This window comes from Triticum aestivum, chromosome 1D (genome assembly GCF_018294505.1).
Source record: "Triticum aestivum cultivar Chinese Spring chromosome 1D, IWGSC CS RefSeq v2.1, whole genome shotgun sequence".
Classification (NCBI taxonomy): Eukaryota; Viridiplantae; Streptophyta; class Magnoliopsida; order Poales; family Poaceae; genus Triticum; species Triticum aestivum.
In genome coordinates, this window is record NC_057796.1 from 87,842,151 (window position 1) to 87,851,563 (window position 9,413).

Sequence of the window (9,413 nt, forward strand, 5' to 3'; positions counted from 1 at the left end):
AAGACAAGATTAGTTTCTTCACATCTCTGCAAAACTTGATCAAGGTTGCTTAAGCAATCATCAAAATAAGTTCCATATACAGAGTAATCATCCATGAAAACCTCAACAATCTTTTCACAAAAGTCAGAGAATATAGCAGTCATACATCTTTGAAAGGTAGCAGGTGCATTGCATAAACCAAAAGGAATACGTCTATAAGAAAAGGTACCGAAAGGGCAAGTAAAAGTGGTCTTTTCTTGATCCTCTTTTGACACAGCTATTTGAGAGAAACCAGAATAACCATCTAGAAAGCAAAAATGTGTATGTTTGGATAATCTTTCTAGCATTTGATCAATAAAAGGTAAAAGGTAATGATCCTTTTTAGTAGCTTTATTTAATTTTCGGGAATCAATTACCATTCTATAACCTGTAATATTTTTTTGTGGGATCAATTCATCTTTATCATTAGGAACAACAGTGATACCTCCCTTCTTAGGGACACAATGGATAGGACTTACCCACTGACTATCAGCAACGGGATAAATTATACCTGCTTCCAGAAGCTTTAGTATTTCTTTTCTTACCACTTCTTTCATCTTAGGATTTAACCGTCGTTGGTGATCAACAACCGGTTTAGCGTCTTTCTCCAATTTTATTTTGTGTTGGCATAGAGTGGGACTAATGCCCTTAAGATCATCAAGAGTATATCCAATAGCAGCACGGTGCTTCTTCAGAGTTTTCAATAATTTCTTTTCTTCATGCTCTGAAAGGTTAGCACTAATAATAACAGGATATATCCTCTTTTCATCAAGATAAGCATATTTAAGAGTATCAGGTAATGGTTTAAGCTCAAACACGGGATCGCCCTTGGGTGGAGGAGGATCTCCTAGGATTTCAATAGGCAAGTTGTGTTTCAAAATAGGTCCCTGTTTAAAGAATACTTCATCTATTTCCCTTCTTTCATCCATAAACATATCATTTTCATGGTCGAGCAAATATTGTTCTAAAGTGTCATTAGGAGGCACGGCAATAGAAGCAAGACCAATAATTTCATCTTTACTAGGCAATTCTTTATCATGGGGTTGTCTACGAAATTTAGCAAAATTAAACTCATGAGACATATCCCCCAAACCAATAGTAACAACATCCTTTTTGCAATCTATCCTAGCATTAACAGTATTCAAGAAGGGTCTACCAAATATGATGGGACAAAAGTTATCTTGTGGGGAACCAAGAACAAGAAAATCAGCAGGGTATTTAACTTTCCCACACAAGACTTCAGAGAGAGACATAGAGACAGATCCAATCTCGGAGGGGCTCTCGCCCCTCCCATGCCATGGAGACCAAGGAACAGAGGGGAAACCCTTCTCCCATCTAGGGAGAAGATCAAGGAAGAAGAAGAAGAAGAAGAAGAAGGGGGCCCTTTCCCCCTCTCTTCCGGTGGCGCCAGAACGCCGTCGGGGCCATCATCATCACCGCAATCTACACCAACAACTTCACCACCCTTATCACCAACTCTTCCCCCCTCTATGCAGCGGTGTAACCCCTCTTTTACCTGCTGTAATCTCTACTTAAACATGGTGCTCAACGCTATATATTATTTCCCAATGATGTATGGCTATCCTATGATGTTTGAGTAGATCCGTTTTGTCCTATGGGTTAATTGATGATCGTGATTGGTTTCGTATCTACTTTTCCAAACACTTTTGCCCTTCTTTTGGACTCTAACTTGCATGATTTGAATGGAACTAACCCGGAGTGACACTGTTTTCAGCAGAATTGCCATGGTGTTATTTTTGTGCAGAAATAAAAGTTCTCGGAATGACCTGAAACTTCACGGAGAATATTTTTGGAATTAATAAAAAATACTGGCGAAAGAATCAAGGCCAGGGGCCCACACCCTGTCCATGAGGGTGGGGGCGCGCCTACCCCCCTGGGCGCGCCCCTGCCTCGTGGGCCCCCTGGTGCTCCACCGACCTCAACTCCAACTCCATATATTCACGTTCGGGGAGAAAAAAATTCAGGGAGAAGGATTCATCGCGTTTTACGATACGGAGCCGCCGCCAAGCCCTAATCTCTCTCGGGAGGACTGATCTGGAGTCCATTCGGGGCTCCGAAGAGGGGAATCCGTCGCCATCGTCATCATCAACCTTCCTCCATCACCAATTTCATGATGCTCACCGCCGTGCGTGAGTAATTCCATCGTAGGCTTGCTGAACGGTGATGGGTCGGATGAGATTTACCATGTAATCGAGTTAGTTTTGTTAGGGTTTGATCCCTAGTATCCACTATGTTCTGAGATTGATGTTGCTATGACTTTGCTGTGCTTAATGCTTGTCACTAGGGCCCGAGTGCCATGATTTCAGATCTGAACCTATTATGTTTTCATGAATATATGTGAGTTCTTGATCCTATCTTGCAAGTCTATAGTCACCTATTATGTGTTATGATCCATTAACCCCGAAGTGACAATAATCGGGATACTTACCGGTGATGACCGTAGTTTGAGGAGTTCATGTATTCACTAAGTGTTAATGCTTTGGTCCGGTACTCTATTAAAAGGAGGCCTTAATATCCCTTAGTTTCCAATAGGACCCCGCTGCCACAGGAGAATAGGACAAAAGATGTCATGCAAGTTCTTTACCATAAGCACGTATGACTATATTCGGAATACATGCCTACATTACATTGATGAATTGGAGCTAGTTCTGTGTCACCCAATGTTATAACTATTGCATGAGGAATCGCATATGACATAATTCTCCATCACCGATCCAATGCCTACGAGCTTTTCACATATTGCTCTTTGCTTAGTTACTTTTCCGTTGCCACTGTTACAATTACTACAAAACTACTACTGTTACTTTTGCTACTGTTCCGTTACTTCCATACTACTTTGTTACTAAATACTTTGCTGCAGATATTAAGTTATCCAGGTGTGGTTGAATTGACAACTCAACTGCTAATACTTGAGAATATTCTTTTGCTCCCCTTGTGTCGAATCAATAAATTTGGGTTGAATACTCTACCCTCGAAAACTATTGCGATCCCCTATACTTGTGGGTTATCAAGACTATTTTCTGGCGCCGTTGCCGGGGAGCATAGCTCTATTCTTTGAGTCACTTGGGATTTATATCTGCTGGTCACTATGAGGAACTTGAAAGATGAAAGAACCAAGATTTTTCCCTCAACTACGAGGGGAGGTAAGGAACTGCCATCTAGCTCTGCACTTGATTCACCCTCTGTTTTGAGTAAGCTTGTGACACCTAAACCTGCTTCTGCTATTAATTCTGATATGTCGCATGTTATTGATGATGCCACTTCTGTTATGCATGATACTTATGATGAAACTACTTCTATGCTTGATACTACTGTGCCACTAGGTGAATTTCTTGATGAACAACTTGCTAGGGCTAGAGAGAATGAAATTATTGAAACTGATAATACTGATGAAAGTGATGATGAAGATTCTCCCCCTAGATATGAATTGCGTGTCGTGCCTGAGGGTTATGTTATGGATGAAGAAACTTCTAGAGACTTTCTTGCTTGCAATGATAGATATGATCTTAAGAAATTATTAGCTAAGCTGAAAGAGAAATCTTTGAATGCTAGAAAGAAATATGACCCTGCTTTTGCTACTTCACCTATCTGTGTTACTGATAAGGATTATGATTTCTCTGTTGATCCTGAGATAATTACTTTGGTTGAATCTGATCCTTTTTATGGCTATGAATCTGAAACTGTTGTGGCACATCTTACTAAATTAAATGATATAGCCACCCTATTCACTAATGATGAGAAAACTCGATACTACTATATCCTTAAGTTATTTCCGTTCACATTAAAGGGTGATGCTAAAACATGGTTTAATTCTCTTGATCCTGGTTGTGTGCATAGTCCCCAGGATATGATTTATTACTTCTGTGCTAAATATTTCCCCGCTCATAAGAAACAAGCTGCTTTAAGGGAAGTATATAATTTTGTGCAAATTGAAGAAGAGAGCCTCCCACAAGCTTGGGGGAGGCTTCTCCAATTACTTAATGCTTTGCCTGATCATCCTCTCAAGAAAAATGAAATACTTGATATCTTTTATAATGGACTAACCGATGCTTCCAGAGACCACCTGGATAGTTGTGCCGGTTGTGTTTTCAGGGAAAGAATAGTTGATCAAGCTGAATTGCTATTGAATAATATGTTGACTAATGAGAATAATTGGACACTTCCTGAACCAACTCCTAAGCCAACTCCGAAGAAAAGGGGTATCTATTTCTTAGTCCTGAAGATATGCAGGAGGCAAAGAAATCTATGAAATAAAAGGGTATTAAAGTTGAAGATGTTAAGAATTTACCACCTATTGAAGAAATACATGGTCTTGATAACCTGACACAGGTAGTAAAGGTAAATTCTCTCTATAGATTTGATGAAGGTGATATTCCTTGTTATAAGTCTGCTAGCCAATGCTTAGATGAGTTTGATAATTTTATTGTTAAACAAGAAAACTTCAATGCTTATGTTGGTACACAATTGAAACGAAATGCTTATATGATTGAATACTTGAGTGATTATATGTCTAGAGTTAAAGGTGAACTTAAACTCATTAATAAACATGCTTCTATGGTTACCACTCAAGTAGAACAAGTGCTTAAAGCTCAAAATGATTTGCTCAATGAATTAAATAATAAGAAAAATGATAATGCTGTTAGAGTTATGACTAGAGGGGGTAAAATGACTCAGGAACCTTTGTATCCTGAGGTCCACCCTAAGAGAATTGAGCAAGATTCTCAGAGAACTAATGTTTATGCACCTAGTCCTTCTAAAAAGAAGAAAAAGAAAAATGATAGGACTTTGCATGCTTCTAGTGAACCTGTTGTAGACACACCTGAGAATCCCAATGGTATTTCTATCTCTAATGCTGAAACACAATCTGGTGATGAACATGAACCTAGTGATAATATTAATGATAATGTTCATGTTGATGCTCAACCTAGTAATAACAGTGATGTATAAATTGAACCTGCTGTTGATCTTGATAACCCACAATCAAAGAATCAACGTTATGATAAGAGAGACTTTGTTGCTAGGAAGCACGGTAAAGAAAGAGAACCATGCGTTCAGAAACCCATGCCCTTTCCTCCTAAACCATCCAAAAAAAAGGATGATGAGGACTTTGAGCTCTTTGCTGAAATGATTAGACCTGTCTTTTTGCGTATGTGTTTGACTGATATGCTTAAAATGAATCCTTGTGCTAAGTATATGAAAGATATTATTACAAATAAAAGAAAGATACCGAAAGCTGAAATTTCCACCATGCTTGCTAATTATACTTTTAAAGGTGGAATACCTAAGAAACTAGGAGATCCCGGAGTACCAATTATACCATGCTCCATTAAAAGAAACTATGTTAAAACTGCTTTATGTGATCTTGGAGCCGGTGTTAGCGTTATGCCTCTCCCTTTATATCGTAGACTTGATTTGAATAAGTTGACACCTACTGAAATATATTTACAAATGGTCGATAAATCAACTGCTATACCTGTCGGTATTTGTGAGGAGGTGCCTATTGTGGTTGCAAACGTTACTATTTTAACGGATTTTGTTATTCTTGATATTCCCGAGGATGATAGTATGTCGATTATACTTGGTAGACCCTTTTTGAATACTGCCTTTTTGAATACTGCAGGGGCTGTTATTGATTGCAACAAAGGCAATGTCACTTTTCATGTTAATGGTAATGAGCATACGATACACTTTCCGAGGAAACAACCTCAAGTCCACAGTATCAATTCTATTGGAAAAGTTCCATCGATTACTATTGGAGGTTTTGAATTTCCTCTTCCTACTGTCAAGAAGAAATATGGTATTCTTATTGTTGGGGACGTGCATATCCCCGTTGAGGTAACCTAGTGCTATTCAAAAATTCTCCGGTTTCTTGCGATTCGGAATGAGTTTGTTAACAAGACTTGATCAACCTTGTTAGTGGATTCATTTTGATGAGCATGAGATGGATGAAGCTAGAAAGCACAACCTTCTGTACCCTCCTTTTAATTTCTGTTATTTAGATTAAATAAAGCAAAAAATAGTATTTTCTGTCTGTTTTCTGAATTATCTGTGCAATAAAAAATACCCCGAAAATAAAAGTTCTCCAAATGCCCTGAAAATGAAATATGATTTTTTCTACAAATATTTAAGAATATTTGGCACTGAGAACACATCAGGGGGAGCAAGCACCTGGCCACGAGGGTCCAGGGCGCGCCCACCCCCCTAGGCGCGCCCCCTGCCTCGTGGGCCCCTGGTAGCCCCCTCCACTTATTCTTGCACCCACACACTTCTTCTTCCTCCAAAAAAAATCACCAACCAGCTCAAGCACGAGTTCTAGCTCATCTTGCTGCCATTTTCGATCTCCTTTCTCAAAGCTCCACTCACAAAACTGCTTTGGGGGATTGTTCTTCGGTATGTGACTCCTCCAATGATCTAATTAGTTTTTGTTCTAGTGCTTTATTTATTGCAAATTTTTGCTGCTTAGGTGACCCTGTTCTTGATCTTGCATGTCAAATTTATTTGGTCCCAAGTAGTTCTAATGCATGATATAGTCTCTAGGCACTTGTGGGAGTAGTTGCTATCAATTTTGTTGAGTTTGGTTCACTTTTATTTTGAGTTACTAAAATTTTCAGAAATTTTTCAGAGGAAGAAATATGTTTAGGAAAACGTACCAAGGTGGTTCTTCAAGGAAGCAAGGACCCATGCCCTCAATACGTGAGCCAGACCATGAACTACCAAGAGAAGCTCAAGTGCGGCCTTGTGAATGGCCGTCAGAAGATTTCACGGTTCGAGCGGGAATTAAGGAGGAATTTGACGCATATGTGTGTAATGCTGAACTCGAGGGCTTCATGCTAGATAAGTGCCCTCAGTATTATCACCTAACTGATTCCTTTGTGAGAAGGTTTATATTTACATCTTCACGCAATTCTCACACTATCCTATTTGATCTTTATAATAAATCTTATACCATGGACTTAGAAGATTTTAATACTGCTTGTAAGCTCCCGCAATGGGGTAGTGCTAGTGAACCTCGCAAATCTGAGTTTAAAGATTTTCTTACTAGTATCACTGTGGGCGAATCTAGAGAGATAACACAAGCTACCATAGGGAGCATTCATTTTCCTGCTATACATTATTTGCTCTCTTTATAGGTAGATGCATTAACGGCAAGGACGAGGCATGTCACATGTGTGTCCCCGACCTTAGTGTTCTCAAGAGTGCCGTATTAGGAGATAAAGAATACAACTTGGGGGGCCATTGTTGCACGTAGGTTGCATAATAATGGTACTAATGGAGATTTGTTCGGAGGAATTTATGCAACCTGTGTAGCTAATTTTCTTGAGATACCCATACATGAAAATGATATGGAATGGCCTCCCGCTTATCTAGATTATGATGCTATGGTTCGCCATCAGTTTATTGAGAGGAATGAACAGCCTCTCCAGTACTGACTAATGTTTGACAGGCGCCGCACTGTCCATGTTCCTCTCCCTGCTCCTACTTTCTTTGACATTCAGGCAAAAGGGAGATATATTATAACCAGGGAGGAGGCAAATGAGTATAAGAGGAGGACGGAGGCAGCTCGCCTCCAAGCGATTTTAAGGTTGGATGCACAAAATCTTAATGCAAAAGAACGTCATTTTATATTGCCACTTGTGACAGGGACCTTTATTATGCAGTCCGTCACTTTTATTGCTTCCATATCACAAGATCGTATAAAGCTTAGTTTCTCCACACTAATAGATCATACATATTTAGAGAGCAATTTTTACTGCATGTACCGATGACAACTTACTTGAAGGATCTTACTCAATCCATAGGTAGGTATGGTGGACTCTCATGGCAAAACTCATTTTAAGGGATGTTTGGAAGCACAAGTAGTATTTCTACTTGGTGCAAAGAATTTGGCTGGCATGAGACGGAAAGGCAAGCTCAACATGTTGGATGATCCAAGACAATATAACGTTTCAGATATAGGAAAACATAACCTATTAAGTTGTCTTCCTTTTCCAACATCAAATTTTTAGCATGTCATATTTTAACGAGTGCTCACAATTACAAAAGATGTCCAAGATAGTATATTTATATGTGAAATCTCTCTTCCTTCAATATTCTTTCATGAATTGTTCAAGTGACCAATTCTACGTTTGCTAACTTTCAATAAGTTTACTACCTATACTTATTATGTGTGAAGTCATTACTCCCCATCTTATAAGCATATGAAACATATATAAATTCAGATTTATGATATTCAATTCATTCAACCATTTACTCATAGGATATACATGAAGCACGTGAGTAAATGACAAACTACTCCAAAAAGATATAAGTGAAGAACACTGAGTAGGCAAATAATTAACTAGCCATGGGAGGACTATATTTCATTCAAGATTTCAGATCCAATGATTTTATTCAAACAGCAAGTAAAATTGAAAATACGCTCCAAGCAAAACACATATCATGTGACATAAAAATATAGTTCCGAGTAAGGTATACCGATAGTTTTGAAGACGAAAGGGGGGATGCCTTCCGGGGCATCCCCAGGCTTAGGCGCTTGAGTCTTCCTTGAATATTACCTTGGGGTGCCTTAGGCATCCCCAAGCTTAGGGTCTTTCCACTACTTGTTCTCCTCATATCGATATCTCACCCAAAGCTTGAAAACTTCAATCACACAAAACTTAACGGAACTTCGTGAGATAGGTTAGCATGATAAAGAGTAAACCATTCACTTTGGTACTGTCAAAGACAAGGTTCATAATTGTTCTCACACAATGCCTACTGTACCATATCATTTCTACAATTTATATTGAGAAATATAAGCCATAGAAACTAGAAAACAAGCAAACTATGCGATGAAAACAGAATCTGTCAGAAACAGAACAGTCTGTAATGATCTGAACAGCAACCATACTTCTGCTACTCGAAAAATTATGAAATAAATTGGTGGACGTGAGGAATGTTTCTATTAATCTTCTGTAAAAAGAATCAACTCAAAAGCACTCTTCTGTAAAAAATGGCAGCTAATCTCGTGAGTGCAAAGTTTCTGTTTTTTACAGCAAGATCACATTAACTTTCACCCAAGTCTTCCCAAAGGTCTTACTTGGCACTTTATTGAAACAAAAGCAATAAAACATGATTACTACAGTAGCTTAATCATGTAAACACGCAAAAACAGTAAGGATAAATATTGGTTTGTCTCCCAACAAGTGTTTTTCTTTAGTGCCTTTTAGCTAGGCATGATGATTTCAATGATGCTCACATAAAAGAAAAGAATTGAATCATAAAGAGAGCATCATGAAGTTCCGCCAAGGTTCCGCCTCGTGGCGGCGGTGTTTCGTCCCGAAAGCTTGCTTATGATTTTTTCCAGGGTAAAAGACTTCATATAGCAGAAGATG